Raw genomic sequence first — 21,372 nt, 5'->3', positions numbered from 1 at the left:
TATGTATAGGTTATATGTTAATATTTTCCTTAATAAATTGAACTTTCATAACTACAATAGCGTACTGATAATTCTGACAATATATAATCTCTGGCATTCAACCAATCGAACACTGCCATCTAACTCATTCGAGTAGGTGACTGACTCAGATTTTATCCTTTTAGACCTCTGTGTTTGATAGCAAAGAAAATCCTTCTAGTCTGCTATTTTCATTTTAAAACTAAATATTTATAACAAGCAACTTGTTGAAATATATTCCCAAGACTTTCCAAGATTCATTTTGAGAAATTTTGTGATGATGAAATTACACAATCTCTCTAAACACCCCAAGACACCCCAAGACTGCCCAGGACACCCCAAGACTCTCCAAAAACACCCCAATATTACATATATTGGCACCAAAGCTCTCAAAAACGTACTATGAAGAGAGAAAAAAAAGCAAACACACATACAGACATCAGTGATTAATAGTATTGGTTGATGTCCCAATTTCCAATAACCTACGGAAACTAACTCTTATGCATCAAATATCTTTAATTTTATAATATTATTAAACAATTTCCTTATTTAATGGCTATGCACCATACTTTTCTCATTTATTTTGTTATAAACTGTTTATATACAAATTTTCATTTTAAATCGTGTATCAACATTTTTGACAGACGTTCAGAATACATGACCAAAGAGTGTTACAAGCTCCACGCGAGTGATTTCCCTTGATTTTAAGTAGCCGTGAAGAAAAGTCGCTCTGTAATTCCTTTCGATTTTACATCAATGTCATGCTTGATATATCAGATGTAATTTATCTAAGCTGTCTGATTGGTACAGTCACATAGACAATTAATTATCAACAATAACTCACAAACCACCAAGTCGTTTAATTCTCTATATGAATTACTGTCTCAAGAGCGAATCGAGGACATGCCAATAATATTACCCAAATTAAAGACTGATTAAAATAAGAAAAACGATGAAACACACATAGCTAGTTTGTTTTATAAGTTATTAATGTTTTCACAAGCATAGTATTAGAATATAAAAGGTAGATTTTTCATTGTTTTATATTTATTTAATATAGCAAGTTTCTAGCTGAAATCAGAAAAAAAGATATGAGCTATCGCATTTACATTTATTTTTACCAAAATAACTTTACAATGTTTCCATAAAGAAAATATAAAATTAACTTTTAGTAAACCAGGCCATTATCAACACTATCAGACAGCAATGCATATTTATTGATTATCGAGTTCTCTAGCAAATCTGCTTTCTTCGCATTATATTTACAAAACAAAGTGCATAAAAAGTTATTGATGAGTAAAACGATAGTATAACTTATCAAAGAGTTGACGGAAACAGTAAAAATGAACATCCGATATGTATTGATCATGTCCTTCTGTACACGTACGCCTCTTACAGAACTTAAAAGAGCTTTCTGGAACATATTGCTACAGAACTAGATAGATGTGTTGAGTCCATGCAAGTAAGAGTGCCTGAAATGATGGAATTTGGAAGTGATGATGAGAAGAGTATAACCAAGCCAACAGAGCCTGTATTCCCCTCGGCTACACGCTATCTGTGCACGAAACATCTGAAGGATAATGTCAGGCACTTCCTTCAAAATAAAATATGGGTGGAAAAGGGTGAACGTGATATAATAATGACCCAAATATTTGATACCAGTGTCATCACAGATGCAAATACTGCAATAGATTTTGAAAGTCGATTGGAACTTTTGGAAACAATCATCAATGAACAGCATCCGATATTTGCACCATACTTTAAAAATAACTTAAAACCATGACTACGTAAATATTTTTTCAAAAGAGCTTTATGGAACATATTGCTACAGAGCTAGATAGATGTGTTGAGTCCATGCAAGTAAGAGTGCCTGAAATGATGGAATTTGGAAGTGATGATGAGAAGAGTATAACCAAGCCAACAGAGCCTGTATTCCCCTCGGCTACACGCTATCTGTGCACGAAACATCTGAAGGATAATGTCAGGCACTTCCTTCAAAATAAAATATGGGTGGAAAAGGGTGAACGTGATATAATAATGACCCAAACATTTGATACCAGTGTCATCACAGACGCAAATACTGCAATAGATTTTGAAAGTCGATTGGAACTTTTGGAAACAATCATCAATGAACAGCATCCGATATTTGCACCATACTTTAAAAATAACTTAAAACCATGACTATGTAAATATTTTTTCAAAAAGATAGCTGCAAAAATGCTGAATGCGTGAATTTGACTAATGACAATGCTGAGTCCATTAATAACATTCTACAATTTTCAGTTGACTGGAAACCACAACACGCGCAAGATCTAATACATAAACTTTTCAGCGTGACACAGCTCCATTTCATAGATGATAGAAGCACTCTTTACGACAGCGGGAATTATCAGTTAATGAAAAAAGAACACATTTGACACATACATGACAGAGTCTGGAGGTGCAAATCCGAAAAGCAAAAGACAGAGATTTTCGCAAACTTCCTCAAGGACATTAAACTTATACAGAAATCAAAGTACATGAAATCACAAAATGGAAAATACACCTTAATTAATAAAGTTATTATTATTATATACTGCTAATTATAAAAAAATTTTATTGTGTTTTGGAAAGCTAAATATTATTAAGAATTTACATGTATCTGTAATCTTAGTATTGATTTACTGTATAGAAGATTTCGCAACCAACTTCATGCTCAGTACTAGTTAATTTAGAAATAAAATACCTTCAAAACTACAGAACATGATATATTGGCATTTAAAGTCAAACATCTAATACTTCGCAATTACTGCAAACAATGTTGGAGTCAGCCTGAAATATTGAAATTAGTACGATGTTTTTGCTAATCGTTAATTGATTCAATATTTAATTATTTACATCATGTTCTAAAAATAAAGAAATTCTATAACTGTATAAAGTTGGTAGGCTTGAGGGAAAAAAATAATGATATATATATATACTATTATATCTAACATGTATGAATATACAAGCATCATCTATGCTACTTGGTATGTTCAGTTCAGAAATAAATTGATAAATAAATATAAATATTTAAGAGAGGAAGACTGACAGAATAAAAAAGGATAATGAATCATTACATGAACCTGTATCGCAAATGCGATGCTGTCATTTCCAGCATCTGTTACAAGACAAAGCAAGCTGGCGAGGCCTGACATGCTTATGATATTGTATATAAGGATAAAACGCCATTGTCACAATTAACAGTTCAGTTCATATTATACCAAAATATGTCCGATCGAAATGTCACAATATAAACTGTAATTACTATAAATTAATGCAAAATGTACACACAAGTATGCCAAACACCTTTATTAAAGCTTAGGATAAAAACTAGCATGTAATGAAAATGTTTGGCTCTTTTGTACAAATTTAAAGCATGTGGTGCGTTTAATTTTCAAACCTTTTTCTTTTCATTCAAATTGGCATGCATTGATTAACTTAATAAAAGTGACTTTAGTTATAATTGACTGTTCACATCTTTTTTTTATAACTTGCAGACATCAATGAATAACCGTGTGATTAGTGGGAATGATCATTACCAGTGTGTTAATTATTGTTTCTAAAACTAAAATCGGATTTTTTTAATGCAAATTTCTAGTGTGCAGTAATTGTGATTTCTTTGCATTCAAATTAGTGTGCATTCATTAACTTAATAAACGTGACTATAATTTTAATTAACTGTTGACATTTTTTTCGGCGACTTAGAGATGTGTTGGTATCTTATTTAATTGCAGACGTCAATGAATAATGGTGTGATTAGTGGAAATTAATATTAGTGCTAATTATTATTTTAAATATGCATGAATTGGGGGTGAATTGTCCCTTGACTGGAGTTGAAGTGTCTTGGGGTCGAAATGTCTTGGGAATTTTCTTGGTGTCGAAATGTCTTGCTCCCATGTGGTATTGCAACTTATTTATAAATGTTGATAAACATTCACATTACTGCACCTGAACACTCTTCGTCGAAATGGGAGTTCTTTCCCTTGGAAACTCTTTGACCTCGCTATTTTTTCCGTTAAATAAACAATCGCTAAATATTCACACTTTTTGTTTCTATGTTTGTTTGTGTTGTTGTTGAAATTTAAAGTAGGTAAATTTATTGAGTCTTGATGTGTTCTTTGAGAGTCTTGGGGTTTCCTGGATTGTATTGGGGTGTCTTGGGTGTCCTGGGATGTCTTGGGGTGTTTAGTGAGACCCCTTGAAAGGCATGATGAATGATAACATCACAGCAAACCACATGTTTTCCCCTCTGGGAACCGACCATCAAGCCTGTTGTAGTGCGTATGTCTAAATTATCAATTGTCAACTCAAGGCTCGTATCACTGCTTACAATTTACTTATCAGTCATACATGTGATATAAAAAAACCTACATCAGTATTCCATTCAGTGCACATGCATAGTAAACAGGCGCAATCATGACCATGGCGCGCTGTGGCGTGCGAAAATGGTCTGGCATTCCTAAATTTATGACAATAAGTCAAACTTCGAGTAGGCATACAAAGCAAAATGCTTGAGTTAAACATCGAAGAAGTATCTTCCTTTTTTCACTGTACATGGAAGACAGGTAAATTGTAAGCAACTATACGGACCCCGTGGTTGTCGACATAAATCTTTCTCATATTTGTTACATTTCTGCTACTAATAGTTTTCTTATAGTGCTAACAACATCTTTAACAAAAATATATAATGGACGAAACAAACAGAATGTCATATGTACTGTCTTTTTAAAGAACAATAAGGACGGTTTGACAATGACTATCGTCGAAATTTGGGAGATTTGAAGCTCACCATGCGCATCTTAAAATTTAAATGATCTGCATGCGCCCTTAACACCCTCCAATTTTAATCACTAAACTAACCTACATTTCTGTCACGTTTTGGCTTAATTTGTGAAGAAAATGTGTCTAAACAAGACATCGTGCATAATTGTGCGGAATACACCGTGTGAGTTTATGAAAGGTGGATCAGGAACTGTTTACACGCGACGAACGTAATTCTGCAATGTAACACGGACAATCGTCTTTACCTACGAAAATTCGGAAGAGAGTGGGACTATTTGGTAACATTTTTGTTATCATCATGCTAAAATATTTGTCTACTAATTGTTACATAAACGTACTTTTGGAATAAATTTGCTCTTAAATATTTATATTTTGTTAAAATTTAATAACGTTATTTTTCTAAATATAGTCAATCTGCTACTGTTCACACAACTTTGTCTGAATTCAAGAATATACATAACAAATTCTTCTTTAACATTTTAATGAAATAAAGTAAGATAAGATAAGAATTCTTTATTTCAGACTACATAGTCCATACATCTAAATTAAAATATAGATATAAATTAAAAACATTGTAAACAACAAAAGAGCATATATATCATACGTACAAGTATACAGATACATCTGTACAATTAACTGCGCTCTTCATTGTTGAAATGAAAATAAGTGGCACATTTAAAGAGTAATTTCTTCCATCTACTAATAATATGAGAATTTAAATGAATGCCATAGTTCCAAAGAGATTTCAATATACAGTTCTTACTACTATATATTCTTGTCATCATTGAGAATAAATACTTTATCATTACTTCATCAAAACTGAATACATTATAATTTACAAACATATATATATATATATATATATATATATATATATATATATATATATATATATATATATATATATATATATATATATATATATATATATAGTCAACACCTAGACAATTGTTTATTATGACACCTTGAGCTATCAGTCCTACTACAATGCACTGGCATACCTAGGGTGATTAGCGCCCGATTCTCTCTTGAGACCTAATTAGGCTCAATGTACGTTGATATAAAGCTGAAGAACGTTCTGCACATATTTCCAATGTATGTATGTATGTATGTATGTATGTATGTATGTATGTATGTATGTATGTATGTATGTATGTATGCACAATTATGATTGTGCTTTTTAACTGCTCAGTAGTCAGTGTACAATTCGGTCTGAAAAGTTTGTTAGTTGTATGCAAACTAGTAAATCTACGATATGTAACTTCTGTTCTGTCTGTAGTGGTTTAGCAAAGAATGTAATCCTTTTCATGTCCGGGGGTGGGGTGGGGGGCATCTTAAGACTGCAAACGGCTTTAAATTTCCACCGAGAAAATGTTAAAACTTAGTGTAAATAACAGTCTAAACTGTATGATATATTACCAACTAACTGAAAGAAGTTTATATATATATATATATATATATATATATATATATATATATATATATATATATATATATATATATATATATATATATATATATATATATATATATATGTATGCATGACTATGAGTAATCAAAAATATATACAATACTATGTTCAATACACGATATACTTTTTGGGGATCAAGTTAAATACATATAGAAAAGATGTGTGTGTGTGTGTGTGTGTGTGTGTGAATATTATAGGTATGTGAAACTGGTTTAGCTCTGTAAAAAATATGAAGTCAAAGACATGACAGTGTAACCAGCCTTTCTCCCCAAGTCAAACACTAATCTACGTGACGCACACCGTGGGTATTTAGCTGAATTTACGGTCATCAACATGATTGGTGTGTTGAAACGTGAAATCTCCAGTGCCATGTGGACTGGTCTTTCACATTTGAATGGGCCATCATGTTTTTTCTTTCTTTTTTTATGCACCATTAGTTCAAAAACACGCAGCCTAGATGGAACCCTGCTTATTTTACGCTTGAATCAAAGAACGAAGTAGAAAAGAGAATACTGTGAATGAGCATTGCTGATACAATCCTTACAGTTATTGAACTCAGTATCCTTATGGTTATATTCTCTAACTTGTTTCCAATTACACCTTATATAGTTGTACTAGTATCAGATTGCTTTTGTGATGGTATTTGTATCTTATATTCCATATAACTGAACACGGCAAACCCCATCTTCGCTAGCCATGGTTCCGATAACCCTATCTACAGATGGGCCTAACGGAGCCTTAGCTAGCGAAGATGGGCAAACCCTAGGTTCCCCAACTTTAACAGGTTTAAATTTACGGACTTTAAGCAAATGCATGCTCACATTCCTACATTTCATTTGACATGCTGAAATTCAAACCCTGCACATGAAATATAACCATTTACTATTTATTTGGACACTGGCTTTTCTTGAAGATTATCCTGATTTATTCGACATATATTATATGCACATTGAGTCAATTAAACGAAACGAAACGAAAATCTTGGATTATAATCAGCGTAAGACCTTATTCGTAGCGTACATAGTGTAACTATGTTTACGAAGAAAGACAACGTTCTCTTGGTACGAAAAAAAGTAAACATTCCGTCAGTTTAAGAACTTCCTAAAGACTGCTTCTCAGCGCAGCTTTCTGTATGCCATGTAAACCAGAACACCTGTACCAAAGATAATTGTCGGTACCGCCAATAACATAGATGTCCTACTCTGGAGTATTCTAGTACAATTCTTGTCAGTACTGTGACCAACATCTTCTGTAAACTCTTTATACGTGGTACACTGGTTTACTTTCTCTGGTATATTGTCTTTTCCATAAGAAACTTCATTGACTGGATGCATTTTCCTGTAAATTTTGTAATGAAAATTCGATGGAATATTGTCGTTTACAAAAGAAGCTTCTCCATCGAAAGAAGCTTCTGCATTGAGATTCGTGTTACTGATATCTTCGTCCAGAAAAATCACCGGCTTGATATCCTTTTCAAAAGAATAGTCCATCTTCGCATTGATTTTCATGTTGACTTTGTCATAAATACGTGCTGGCACAATGCCGTTTTCAATTGATGCCTCAACGGCCGCCTCATGGACGTACTTGCCAACTTTGCGAGGAATCGCTGGATAGTTGGCTTTAGATATCTTTCGCTTTGTACTTTTACTGGATATATTGGCGGAAACTTTGTCATGTCGTTCGACTTGATGACGTGCAGTATTCTTTTTTGAAGATGAAGGAACAACTTTATCACTTTTCCCATGAGGTGTGCTATTGATCTCAGCGGGAATGGTTGACATTTTTATCCCCTCTTGTATAACATGTGTTGTGAATGATGATGTTGGTGTGTCTTTGTGTTTCCTTTCTCCTTGTGTCCGATATTGAGTGTTTTCGAAAAGGGGCATCATGAAGCCCTCTGCCTCCTCCCAGGGCACGGACATGTAGGAGTCACTATTTGGTGCCACTAGGTTCCGAATAGGTGTTGACTCCTTGTGGGTAATTTGTTTCCCTGTTATCTCAAATATGACCCACTTCCATTCTATTCGGGTGTCAGAAGGCACGGAGAAACAAACCTCCCAAAAATCCTGCCAGACGTTGCTCGCCAGAAGGGGACGACTCTCGTCCCAGCAGCCAAGAGCTTCGTGTGACCCTGAAATGCCAAGGCACTGTCCCTTACAGTCAGCTACTGCAAATTTGGTCCGTAATTGTATTCTTACATATTGATTTGACATCTGAAAGAAAGAAAGAGATTTTTTAAAAAGATAAATGGTATATTTATAATGTTTATTTATTATTGGTTTATTTATTTGATTAATGTACTGTTTTTTGTTTTGTTTTTTCTTCCTCTGGTTTTCACTAACAATCTGAATAACTTCAGTGCGCCGACGGACGAAACTGATTACCACTGAGCGTCTGAATTCTTTTAAATACGAACGTACAACTTGAGTTTTTCCAGCACTTTCAGCTTCGGCAGCGGGAATAAATGCATAACAAGATTTTCATACGACGTTAACCAAGATGGCACCGATGCCTGTATTACTATGTGTTGGTGATTAACTTGAAATACTTCGGAGTTTTGGGGAGAAAAGTTACCTGTATTTTTCCTTCTTCCTCAGTCATGAATCATCCGCATAGCAAGCAATAATGGTAATATTTTCAGCGGTAAGCTACATACTTTAATCAGTAAACTTTGTATTCTGTTAAATAACAGACCTGTCGAAGTACAAGGAGAATATTGCATGCAATTCATTGTTAAACGAAGAAACTCTTCTTGAATTTGTAGTGGGGATATTTTCATTTGCTGTGTACGTCCACCTGTTATAGCAACTGCATAAAAAGGACTTGTCTTTGACAAATTAACATTTTGCAGGCATAAAAATGATCTGATTAAATGTGTAATGCCAGTAAATAACCTTGTCGTCATTATTTTATTTATTGCATAACAATTTTGCATTTAAATCGTTTGGTGAAAACATTCTTAGCGCAACTGCGCAAAAAACGCTTAACATAGTCATATGATATTGGCTACGCTTGTATTCACATAACCTAACTAAATTAATGCACTTTTTACCTACTTTTTTCTTGTACATTTTGTTGTTGGACTTTTGGACTTTTAAGACTTTCCGAGGAACAGAGAGAGAGCATGAGTGTTTTATGAACACCTACTTACAAGAGCATGAGTGTTTATGAACACCTACTTACAAAGTCTGACAGTATAAACCCGTTTGTTTGTTCCCCCCCACCCATCGATTTAAATAATGGAAACCATTAATGTGATAAAAAGCGCAAAAAACTTAGACAATTTATTCATTGATTTAAAGTTTCTAACTGACTATGAGTAGAGTGGCCCTAACACCTCAATCCTACGCGCGTTTCATGCTTAACGGAAGTTTTCAGTGTAATAGACGGACATGCTCGGATCCATTTCCAGTTTCTGGACAAGTCGATTTTCAGCATAGGGGTGTGAAACGACTATAGATGTACATACATAAGTCGTCTGCTTCCGATATTTACAATGTCGAATCAAGCAAAGAAAAATACTAACAACTACAAATTTGCTTTTCATGTGGATTTAACAAGCGGTTATTATTCAGCAGTTGCCGAATAGGATGAACTACGTCATTATGTTGTTTGATGGAAATAAACTATCCTATAGTGTACGCAATATGGCGCCGTGTTAGTATGGAGAGTTCGTTAAGCATGAACTGGTGCATGGGATGCCATCATTAGTGCCATTCTGGTAAACTCAGGTTAGAAATTATAAATCAATGATTCAATTGACTTAGTTCTGTGCACTTTTTATCACATTAAACATTCTCGTTTTTTAATCGGTAGGGGGTACAAACAAACGGGGATGTAGAGTCAGACTACTCAGTATACTGTAGTATGATTTATAGTACAAGTCACATGAGTCATGTAGGCATTCAACACCGATTATTTCAGTAATATGTGTCATTTTTTATAATCTGATTCTACATACTTTAAGTGGAAAGTATTCACTTCATTTGGATTCGTAGACATTCATATTCCGTTGGAAGGTCATTATTTAGACTCCCCGACAGGTGCGAACGGCAAAATCAATGTTTAAAGTACGTATACATTTTTGGACGAAATGAACCTAAGGGTGTTATCCAGTACAATCTGGATTGAATGTCGCGCGCTGTGACGTCACAATGAAAGTTACGCATATTGATAAACAAATTCGTACTACCATCGATTGTGACGATTCCACTCAACGCGCTCTTCTTTTGACCCCAGTTTAGTCCATTCCCACCATTGTGAATGGCCGTATAGATCGATACTTTTCGTCTGGAAGTTTCTTGATGACAAGAGTGCGGATCATTAAAAAATCAGGATTGAATAGACTTTGGTTAAATTTATATTTAATTTAAAATGAGTAAATGCGTATGCATGACCCATGTGACCTGTACTATACACATTGTAACAGAATGTCACAATGAATGTATGTGGTGGAAACCCTCGAATACTCGTTTAGATTTTAATATTTTTAAAATGTTTATAGCTATTTGGCCTTTTCCATCTATATATCCGCATACTCATATATCGAGTATTACCAATTATGCGGATGGAATTATTCGGAATCACATCTTACTGCCATCACCGGTATTCAAACTTAGGACCTCTGACGCCAGACGCCAGTGTTCGAACCACTAACCACTACGTTCTCAAACAGAAAAATGGTTATCTTGGTTATACCCAATAAAAGATGGAATTTGCCACTTTTTGTTTTCATCATCGTTACTCTGAAATCTCATCCAGAGCTCTTATCAGTTACGTGTCTGTCTCTTAATACGAAAATTACAGTCTAATGACGACTACAGATATAATTCTTGTAAATAATTACTTACCTGTGCGCTGTTCTCGGGTTACGTACAGATTAATTTATCTATTGCTAAAAAGTAATAGAAAAAAGACAAAAACGTTTTCGTCAATACAGTAGCGTTGCTAGTATAATTTCGAAGTGATACGATAATGTTACGTCAATGAAACAATGACCTTGCGTTTTTCAGCACCTTTGACGCATGCGCCGACACATTTCGTGACATCAGCATATTGTATTCCTTGTCATCACAGATATGTTATATTCTGCCATGCTTGATTTTCGAATTTTTGTGTCCTTGCTCCAATAATCTTTATGTTCTGCTCTTCTTCGTCTTGGTTCGCCGACGTGTACAGTGTTAATCTTTATGTCCACTCTTTTGACATGGCAACAATTATTATTATTATTATTATTATTATTATTGCTGAAACTCTTTATAAGGCACTGTCCTTATTACGATGGTATAAAAATGTTATTCCCAAAAATTTTTCAGTAAATTGGTACAGAATGAAAGCAAATTTTAAAAGAAGACTGAAATTACGCAGACACTGTAGCCTTTATGATCGATTTGGGAGAAAATCGGAATGCCATACAAGATGCAGCAGTTACATTATTTTCGAAATTCTTTGCTGCCATTCTACCTCCTCGTGGTATTAATCTTAATTTTGATTGACCAACCGTCGTCACTTTGCCGTAAAAATCTTAGCCAATAAAATGCAATTGACAACACCTAATCTGTTTATGATGCCGGTTGGTACAATGGCACGCAATGCTTTATCCTCTATGTAAAGAATATTGTTATCCGTTCCTGCTATGTGCGTGTACATACATACATACATACATACATACATACATACATACATACATACATTGTTGCGACTCTAGGCCTTAAATTATGTAACGTACAGGAAGTGAAACCATCAATTTAAGTAAATTTCAGCAAATAATTCATGTCCCAAGAATACTTAGTGAAAATTCAAATGACATTTTAAAAGTATGGTGAATTAAATTACATATAATCTTAAATGTCAGTAGTGAATGGGGATACCGTAGGGACAATGGGACTTACCATTAAAAACACCCCTGGGACAATTTAGGGACAATGGAAATTTAACATGGAGAAAAACGCTGGGTCAATCTAGGGACAATGGAAATTTAACATGGAGAAAAACGCTGGGTCAGTCTAGGGACAATGGGAATTTAACATGGGGAATAAATCGTGGGTCACTTTACGTACAAGGGAATTGAATATGGGATTTTTTTTTTTTTTTTAAATTTTTTAAAATTTAAATTTAAATTTAAATTTAAAAAAAGGGGTAGGCAATTGAAAGGCTTTCTCTTTTCGAGAAATATGGCTGGCCCTGAAAAGGGCCTTTGGGTTTTCTTCTTCTTCTGCTTCTAATTTCTTCTTTTTCTCCACCAAGTTCTTATTTTATCTCCTACACTCTTTCTCTTCTTCTCTTTCTTTTTTTTCCTCCTGCTCTTCTTTCTTCTTCTTCTCTTCCTCCTCTTCTTTCTTCCTCTTCTCATTTTCTTCTTGTTTTTCAATTTTTTCGTTCCATTTGCGTATTCTTATTCTTTCCTCTTCATCCTCCTTCTCCTCCTTTATCTCTTTCATGACACCACTAATCTTGTCCTTTACATTTTTTAAGTTATTAATTTCCATCTTTACACGATGGGGACTATAGGAATAGTGGTCTTCAAAGAGTCTTATTAACATCTGCTCCATCATTCCTAAATTGTCTAAAACGTCTTGCAATGTTTGTATTTTGTCCATTTGGTTAGAAGCCATCTTCTTTGTAGAATGGTTTAAACGACGAATACTGTGGGTTCTTATAGTGAAAGCGCGGACGTGAAGGAAAACATCCCGCTAAAACATAAAATTGATCTTAGTTAGTTAGTTAGTTAGTTGGATTATAGTGGTTTTCGTTCTTTTGAACATGTACCACTTTTTTATTCACGCACTGCGTGATTTTTAATTACTCCTGGGGGAAGGAAAAGGAGCCTCATCCCCCAGGCCCTCATGCACTCAAAGAGTACTCTTTAATTTAGCCACTCAGGTGTAGGACTAACTAGTCCTTAACAACCTGACTGAAAGGCTAATAGACATGAGTGGGAATAGTCACACCACACACTCGTGTTTCTTAGTTGGATTGAAATGCCCCAGGTGTCAAACCAAGCAGTATGTGACTCCAGCCACGATTGGTCGGCAGCGATGACGTCACATTAGGACACCCGGTCTTGTGGCATTGACGAAGTGGCCCGCTTTTTTGATATCATCAATTGCCTTTCCCAGTCCGATATTCCGGTAGACAGAGCCTTCCTTTTTTCCACTCTGTTTAGGTGGTGCAGGTTCATCAGCTTCATCGCCGCTGGATGATGATACTTCCAGGGCCGCTGCCAGCGTGTAAGTTTCAAATTCTTCAGTGTCGTCTGCCAACATTGCCTGGATTTGGCTGAGTATGTTAGTAGAAATAGCTGTGGAAGCTTGATTTAAAAGTTCAGCCAGATGTTGTTTAAGAGACAAGGAGACGGTTAGGAGTATTTTTTTTTTTTTTTTTTTTTCGTTTTCTTTTTTTTTTTAATTCATGAATTCCTTATTTATTTTGATTCCCTATCTTATTGGTTTGGAATGAAAACTTGTTTTATGGTTGTTTGTATGTTATTATGGAGTCCTGTTTTAATTAATTCCTATTTTCCTATTTTAATTTTTTGTGGCCTTAATTGGTTTTTATTATTCGGGGTATGAACGGCTGTGTCAGTTTGTGAACCTACGAGACCTAGCAGGCCGTCATAATTCCCAAACAGTGATTTTGTAATATTCGTCCTTAACTGGTTTTTGTTATTCGGGCTATGAACGGCTGTGTCAGTCTGTGAACCCACGAGACCGAGCCGGCCGTCATAATTCCCAAACAGTGATTTATTATATTTTTAACTGGTCTTTGATTTACTTTCTTAGATTTTTTTGAGTAGATTGGATTCGTGTATAAAACTTATGATATTTTTGAATGTTAGATTAATATTGGGGTTTGTGTTCATCAAGAATTCTGGGTATGTTGTAGGGGATCCAATTTTATGCTGTTTAACTTTAAACTTAGCCCTTTCTTTTTCAAGTGTATGGCAGTTGTTAAAAATATGCTCTATGTCTTCTGGGACCCTGCAGTGGTAGCAGTTAGGGTTATGTGGTTGTGGTCCTATGTACTGTCCGAAGCTGTTAGCCAGCTTGGTTTTGCCCGTGAGTATTCTGTTTATGAATTTTTGTTCACTGCCTTTTGTTTTGGGTGGTTTCCTATTTCTACATACTTCTTTAATGATGGTTTTTAGTTTCCTGCCTTGAGTGCTTGTGTTCCATAATTCCTGCCATTTATTATCAATGAGGGTTTTAGATATGCTATTGAGTTCGCATATGCTATAATCTAGGTTGATGTGAGTGGTTTCGTTTAGTTTTTGTTTAGCTGTTATATCTGCCATATCGTTACCTAGTATGTTAATATGGGATGGTATCCACATAAATTCTACTTGTAAGTTATTATTGTTCAGTATTTTTAACAATAAATTGGTTTGCCTAAGATAGTTTTCTCTTGATTTGGTGTTGTTATTAAGTATTGAGTTTATGACGCTTAGCGAGTCACTTATTATTACCGCTTGGGGTATTTTGTTCTCTTTGATCCATTTGAGTGCTTCAAGTATGGCCCAGAATTCAGCTGTGTATATAGAGCAGAGGTTAGGTAGTCTTCGTCCTACTTTAATGTTAAGTTCGGGGATTACGTAAGCTGCTGCTGTTCTGGGTGGTTCTGTAATTTTGGATCCATCAGTGTAAATCTTAATGTAGTTGCAATATTTTGAGTTGATTTCTTCTGTACAGATTGTGTTTAGTTTGAGTTCCTGTTCGTTTTTATTGCCATATTTCGTAATGAGGGTGTTAACTGTGGGGTTGATATTTATCCATGGTTCTTTGTCATAGTGATTTGCAATTTCTGCTTGGAGTTTGTCTATAGGAAGTTGTTCAACTAATTGATGGACTAATTTCCCTGCTGGTATGTTTTGTGATAATTTAGTTCTAAAAGGTATGTTGCATTTATTTATAGCTAGCCGGGTGGGGTGTGTGTCGGGGTGTGTTGTTAGCCTGGCTGCATATCTGAGGGTGAGTTCTTGTCTTCTAAGGTGGAGCGGCAGTTCTCCAGTTAAGATTTGAAGTTCCACTAGTGATGTGGATGGTAGTGCACCAGTGCAAATAATTAGGGCCTTTCTTTGTATGCTATCTAGTTTTTTGAGGTTATTTTGCGGTGCCGAGTTGTAAATTTGGCATCCATAATCTAGTTTAGATCTAATTAACGATTTATATAAAGCTAGTAAGGTTTCTTGATTGGATCCCCAGGTGGTTCCTTTAAGGGTTGTAAGGAGGTTAAGGTCTTTATTACACCTTTTGACTAGTTCGTTTATGTGGTGTCCCCAGTTTAGCTTGGAGTCATAATGCATTCCTAAAAATCGTGCTACATTTACGAATTTAATTTCTTGATTTTGGATGGTGAGTTTGGGAAACTGATTTTGTAATTTACGTTTGGTGGTGAATAATACTGCTATGGTTTTTTCATGGGATATTTTGAAACCCCATTTATCAGCCCATTTCCCTATTTTGTTTAAACTTGTTTGAATATCGCTGATTACTTTGTGGTTGGAGGGGTTTCCTGCTCTCCATAATCCACTATCATCAGCAAATTGTGAGAGTTCAATTAGTTTTGATGTTAAGTTGGTGTCCAAGTCATTAATCATGATGTTGAAAAGGGTTGGGCTGAGTACGCTCCCTTGTGGTGTACCGTTTTCAAGTGTGTGTGGTTCAGAGTAGGTGTCGCCGACTCTGGTTGATATTTTACGGTCAGCGAGGAAGTTTTCAATGAATTTAAACATTCGACCTGTGATGGCGTAGTGGTTGAGTTTGGCTAATAAGCCTTTGGTCCATACAAGGTCGAATGCCTTTTCGAGGTCAATAAATACTGCAATTAAATTCCTATCAGCTTTGCGTTTGGAGTTGAACGCCAATTTAATTGCGGTTTCTAATCGTATTAGTTGATCCGTGGTGGATCTTTTGTTTCTAAATCCGCATTGATTATCGGAGATTAAATTATTGCTCTCTAGGTGGTGTTTGAGTCGGTTGGTGACTATGGTTTCCATGATCTTACAAATGTTGTTTGTTAGGGAAATGGGTCTGTAGGAGCTAATATCGTTAGGGTCTTTTCCTTGCTTGGGTATTGGAATTACTATTGCGTGTTTCCATTTATCGGGTAGTTTGCCTGAGGTCCATATTTGGTTTAGTAATTTAATAATTGTTTGTTTAATGTTATTTGGGATATTTTTGTATATTGTGTATCCTATTTGATCTTCCCCTGGGCTAGTTTCGTTTTTGGTTTTCAATGCTAGGTCCCATTCGTAAGTTGTAATGTCTTTATTTAGGTTCGAGACTTTGGGACCGAGGTCTTTAAAGAGATTACTATGGGTTCTTTCTACTTTGTCCCTATGTAATTGAAATGCTGGGGTGTGGTTGGTGTTGCTACTCATATCTGAGAAATGCTGAGCTAGTCGGTCAGCCTTTTCTTTATTAGTAATGGCTCCAGCTATTTTTGGAGTGGTGTTAGTTGTCTTTCCTCTAATTGATCTAATCTTATCCCAGACTTGTTTGGTACTAGTTGTGATATTGATATTCGTGCAGTAATTATGCCAAGTTGATTCCTTTGCCTGTTTAATTATGTTTTTAAGGTTTTTCTCCTTTTGTTTATATATAGTGAAATCAATAGAGTTTTTAGTGCGTTTGAATTTATTGAGGGCTTTTTTCTTATCAGTGATGGCTTGTTTGCATTCATCATTCCACCATGGGACTCCTTGTTTATGTGGGTTACCACTGGTTTTGGGTATGTTAGTGGTGGCTGCCTTTAGTATGGTATCAATCAGGTCTTCGTAATATTTATTAATATTATCATTTTCTATGTTTTTGGTGTCTATTTTGCTTAGTGTTTCATTAAATGAGGTCCAATCTGCTTTTGAATATATCCATCTAGGGGTTCTTTTTAGCGAGTTGTATTGGACCGTCATCTGCAGGGTGACTATTACTGGAAAGTGGTCACTGCCCAAGGGGTCAGTTTGATCCACTCTCCAGTCCGCCACCTGGGTTATTGATGGCGAGCAAATGGTGAGGTCGATGGCGGACATGAGACCGTTTTCTGGGTTAAGGCGTGTTTTTGTACCGTCATTTAAAATGGCTAAGTTAGATTCTGCGGTCCATTCTTCAATCAATTTGCCTCTTTTGTCCGTCACACCGCCCCCCCATAGCTCGTTATGGGCATTGAAATCTCCACAGATGACGATCTGATTTACTCGTTTGTGATCATTTATTTGTTTGTAAGTAATTAAGTTAGCTGTGCCTGATGTTCCCCCTGGGTCATAAATATTGAATATTTGTATTTGACCCTTGCCTGTATGAATTATGAGGGACTGAATTTCGAATGCTTCGTTGCTACCTGGGGTTGGTGTTATGGTTATTGTTGTTACATTCGGGATGTTATCTGCTATATAGATGGCTAAAATTGATCTTACCTAGATCATGACCAAAGAAACAACAACGCGCGGACGTGAAGGAAAACATCCCCCTACTTTTCTCATTTCATATAATAAAACCCAAACTATACTCCCCTACAACATACCCAGAATTCTTGATGAACACAAACCCCAATATTAATCTAACATTCAAAAATATCATAAGTTTTATACACGAATCCAATCTACTCAAAAAAATCTAAGAAAGTAAATCAAAGACCAGTTAAAAATATAACAAATCACTGTTTGGGAATTATGACGGCCGGCTCGGTCTCGTGGGTTCACAGACTGACACAGCCGTTCATAGCCCGAATAATAAAAACCAGTTAAGGACGAATATTACAAAATCACTGTTTGGGAATTATGACGGCCTGCTAGGTCTCGTAGGTTCACAAACTGACACAGCCGTTCATACCCCGAATAATAAAAACCAATTAAGGCCACAAAAAATTAAAATAGGAAAATAGGAATTAATTAAAACAGGACTCCATAATAACATACAAACAACCATAAAAACAAGTTTTCATTCCAAACCAATAAGATAGGGAATCAAAATAAATAAGAAATTGATGAATAAAAAAAAAAAGAAAAGGAAAAAAAAAAAAAAAAAAATACAAAAAAAAAAAATACTCCTAACCGTCTCCTTGTCTCTTAAAACAACATCTGGCTGAACTTTTAAATCAAGCTTCCACAGCTATTTCTACTAACATACTCAGCCAAATCCAGGCAATGTTGGCAGACGACACTGAAGAATTTGAAACTTCCACGCTGGCAGCGGCCCTGGAAGTATCATCATCCAGCGGCGATGAAGCTGATGAACCTGCACCACCTAAACAGAGTGGAAAAAAGGAAGGCTCTGTCTACCGGAATATCGGACTGGGAAAGGCAATTGATGATATCAAAAAAGCGGGCCACTTCGTCAATGCCACAAGACCGGGTGTCCTAATGTGACGTCATCGCTGCCGACCAATCGTGGCGGGAGTCACATACTGCTTGGTTTGACACCTGGGGCATTTCAATCCAACTAAGAAACACGAGTGTGTGGTGTGACTATTCCCACTCATGTCTATTAGCCTTTCAGTCAGGTTGTTAAGGACTAGTTAGTCCTACACCTGAGTGGCTAAATTAAAGAGTACTCTTTGAGTGCATGAGGGCCTGGGGGATGAGGCTCCTTTTCCTTCCCCCAGGAGTAATTAAAAATCACGCAGTGCGTGAATAAAAAAGTGGTACATGTTCAAAAGAACGAAAACCACTATAATCCAATTAACTAACTAACTCTCCACATACGCTAAGAAACCCATAATCTACTATTCACACAAACTTACGTGAACGGTTACAAACACAAACACACAAACACATACACTCACATTTTTTAAAAAAAGAGTGTTTATATTCACACTACTCTACCTACACACATTGGCAAATTAATAGTTATTTCTTTTCTAGAGTATTGGGGTAGCCCTGAAAAGGGCTGTTTTTTTTTTTAACTTCATGGACACCTGGTTAATGGTGACACCTTCCAGGCCTGGCGCCACATACACATCTTGTCCCCCAGTTACTTTTTACCTTTTTGGGGGAGAGAGCAGAGGCAGGATATGTGGCTTCAGAATCCCAATTTTCGGTTTCTGGGATTCTGAAATTTCTTCTTCTCTCCTTTTCCTCCTCCTCCTCTTCTTTGTATCTTCTCTCCTCCTCTTTGTATCTTCTTTCCTCTTCTTCTTTATATCTTCTCTCCTCCTCTTCTTCGTTTCTTCTTTCCTCCTCCTCTCTTATCCTTCCCTCCTCCACAATGGCTTCCGCGGCCAGTTCATTTAATATGCGCCTGGCATATTCCAGATGCACATGAAGTTCCAACAGTTTCTCCAGTCTCGTGTTCATTTTTGGTGTTGATCAATCAACAAGGGTAGCTGGACTGCCGAACGAGTTTCAATTTATAGTGAAAGCGCGGACGTGAAGGAAAACATCCCCCTAAAAAACATAAAATTGATCTTACCTAGATCATGACCAAAAAACAACGCGCGGACCTAAAAGAAACACTCACTCACTTTTTATGCTACCCATTCCTATTCTAAAATTTTTTTATAAATCACTTCAATAGACTATCCACATACGCAAAGCAATCCAATCTAACCCCAAATATACACCTCAAACACCAAAAAAAGACATCATTTTAATCTACTATCCTTACCAACTTACTTGAGCACTTACTAACACAAACACACAATCACATACCCTCACATTTTTTAAGAAAGAGTTAGTGTTTATATTCACACTACTCTACCTATACACATTGGCAAATGGATCGTTATTTCTTTTCTAGAGTATTGGGTAGCCCTGAAAAGGGCTGGGTTTTTTTGTTTGCTATGGCATTCTTTTTTAGTTTCTAAGAATGCGATGTCCTCTGAGGATTGACTTTCTGGCGATAGGTCTGCTTCTTCGGAAAGAGAAGAAGAACTCTTTGGTGTCGATACGGCAATCGACAAAGCCTCTGTCAGGTTCAGGTTGCTGTTGTTGTTGTTGTTGTTGTTGTTGCTGCTGTTGCTGCTGTCTCTGAAGTCTGTACTTCTCTGTCCATTCTTCTTTCTCCCTGTTCATTTCTTCTCTGAAGAGTTCTTCTATCAGGTCTTCAGTGATTTTTAACATTCTCACATTCTCCATTTCTTCTGGCTTCGGTATCAGACTGTGTCTGACCCTATGCAAATTCACGTAGGCTTCGTTGAACTTAGCTAGTTTGGAGTACTTCTTCTTAGGAGGATGAGTCGACAATGGATGGTTAGACTGGAAACAACCCTGGTTCTTAAAGTCAAAGCGCGGACGTGAAGGAAAACATCCCCCACACGGTTTTCGAGCCGCAACGTTCAGTGAGTGTCATGAGAGGGATAGTAAGAAATCAAAGAGCATCAATCCAACATTCTTATAGCTAAACAAAAGACAAAGGCATTTTTTTCAAAACACAACATTTTTTATTCAAAAATCACTTAACACTAAACAACAACTCTAACATTTTTAACAATAATCCAACAATATAACATCAAACAATTTTTTTCAAATACAAAACATTTTTTCTCAATTGACAATCTACTTTAAACAGGGCTGACAACGTTGTGAATGAAATTGTGATTTCCACTGTTGGAAATCATTAGGCCATTGATGGACACTACGTTTCCTAGTTTGAGACAAAAGATAAGCATAATGGTCACAAAACCATCGATCTACTTTCACATCGTTTCTAGTAGAAGAACGAGGATCAAAATGAGTCACTAAATGTTCTAAGGAATAGCCCAGGCTGCGATGATGCAGAAAATACACACAGTACTGTCCACACACCAAGGAATCTGTGCCTTGTAATTTCACATTATTGAATCGGGTGGTTTGAGCATTTCTTCTCATAAAGTCGATGATATCGTCTTCCAAAGGGGGCAATCCGTACGAATCGAAATATTCCACACATCCTTCTTGAGGAAAGTAGACGGCTACCCAGTGGGTTCCTGGGAGATGACTGTCGTCCGTGATGATCACGTAAGCTTGATGGTCTTTAGGTTTGCGATGAGGGAGTTCATCTTTAGCACAGACGACAGGATTCCAAGAAGCCGTATACGAACTGTGGTTCAAAAGGTAATAAAGTTCCCAGGTATCCATGTTTTTTTCTTCTTCTTCACAGGTAATAATA

At 36.1% G+C, this 21,372-nt stretch overlaps 1 protein-coding gene across 2 annotated transcripts in view; it reads right to left on the bottom strand.

The window, feature by feature from the left end:
- LOC149781363 (serine/threonine-protein kinase mTOR-like) overlaps positions 1 to 5,019 on the bottom strand; it is a 165,860-nt gene extending 160,841 nt beyond the window's left edge. Inside the window, exon 1 of one of the 2 annotated variants that reach the window (XM_089935452.1) lies at positions 4,904 to 5,019. The gene's annotated coding sequence lies outside the window, so the exon portion shown is untranslated. Of the gene's footprint in view, positions 1 to 4,899 lie in introns of both variants that reach the window. The other variant, XM_089935453.1, reaches the window with a different exon arrangement.
- Between the last annotated feature and the right edge of the window lie 16,353 nt (positions 5,020 to 21,372).

This window comes from Sinohyriopsis cumingii, chromosome 15, assembly GCF_028554795.1.
Source record: "Sinohyriopsis cumingii isolate HCF-2022 chromosome 15, ASM2855479v2, whole genome shotgun sequence".
In the NCBI taxonomy this organism is placed as follows: Eukaryota; Metazoa; Mollusca; class Bivalvia; order Unionida; family Unionidae; genus Sinohyriopsis; species Sinohyriopsis cumingii.
Note: the sequence above shows the minus strand (reverse complement) of the source record. Positions and strands in the feature narration are given on the sequence as shown.